A 1,150-nucleotide genomic window follows, 5' to 3' on the forward strand; every position below is an offset into this window, starting at 1 on the left:
CCCCTGCAGCCCCTGCCCCACCACCCCCTTCCCTGCCCACACACTGGCCCTGCTGTCCCCACCACACTCCACATCTACATCCCTGTCCCCATCCCCTTGTCCTGTCGCCACCCCAAATCCCCCTCCCCATCTTCATCTTAATCCTATCCCATCCCAGTTCCATTCCCATTCCCTTCCCAATCCCAATCCCACACCAACCCCCTCCCCATCCCCATCTTGTCCCTATTCCCATCCCCACCCAATCCCATCCCAATCTTCAACTGAACCCCAATCCCAAAATGAAATTTACACTGAACCCCAATCCCAAAATCCATCCCAATCCCTATTCCCATGCCAATCTGAATCCAAATCCCATCCCCTCCTACTCAATCCCAGTCTCCCCACCCTCAGGAACACCCCAACCCTCAAACCAGGTGCTGCAGGATCCAGCTGGGACCCCCAGCACCCCCAACCCCTCCAATCCCATGGGATTTCACCCTTCCCAACTGTTGGGAATCACCCCCAAGTCCCAGTACCCTCCCAATCCCACTCCTCTCCCAACACCTGCCCCATTTTTGCTCCCAAATCCCTCCGGCCTTAAGGATCCCTCCCAGGAACTGGCACTTTGGGAACACACCCCAGCTCCTGCTGCAGCCCTGGGGGTGTCCCCCCCAAAAAAACCTCCCCCCCCAGCAGGTAAAAAACGCCACATTTGGGGTTTTTTTTACCCCATTTCCCTGTTTTTAGGGCGTATTTCCCATCCCAACCACCGATCCATTCCCATTCAGAGCCGGATCCCTCCAGCAACAACCAATTCAACTCTTTGAGGGACTTCCTAGAAACCTACATTTTTAAAAAAATCAACAGTTCTAGATATTTTTAAAAAGCGATTTCCCCCTTTTTTTAACCCCCCAAACCCCCCCAAACTCAACTCAAAATCGGGCTGAGCAGCAGAGCCCGAAACTCGGCTCGTTTGTTTCATTTCCCCCCCACTTTTTGGGATTTTCCTGACATTGTTTTCCAGCTCTCCCGGCCGGATCCTGCCCGGCCCTTCACCGCCCGGCCCGAACGCTCCATTTTGGGGGGATTTTCCCTTTTTTTGATCACTTTTCCCCTTCATTCCCTCCGCTCTCCCGGCTGGTTATGGGGGGGGGGGATCCAGCAGGATCCG

This window comes from Chaetura pelagica, unplaced genomic scaffold, assembly GCF_000747805.2.
Source record: "Chaetura pelagica isolate M959 unplaced genomic scaffold, ChaPel_1.0 scaffold234, whole genome shotgun sequence".
NCBI classification, from domain to species: domain Eukaryota; kingdom Metazoa; phylum Chordata; class Aves; order Apodiformes; family Apodidae; genus Chaetura; species Chaetura pelagica.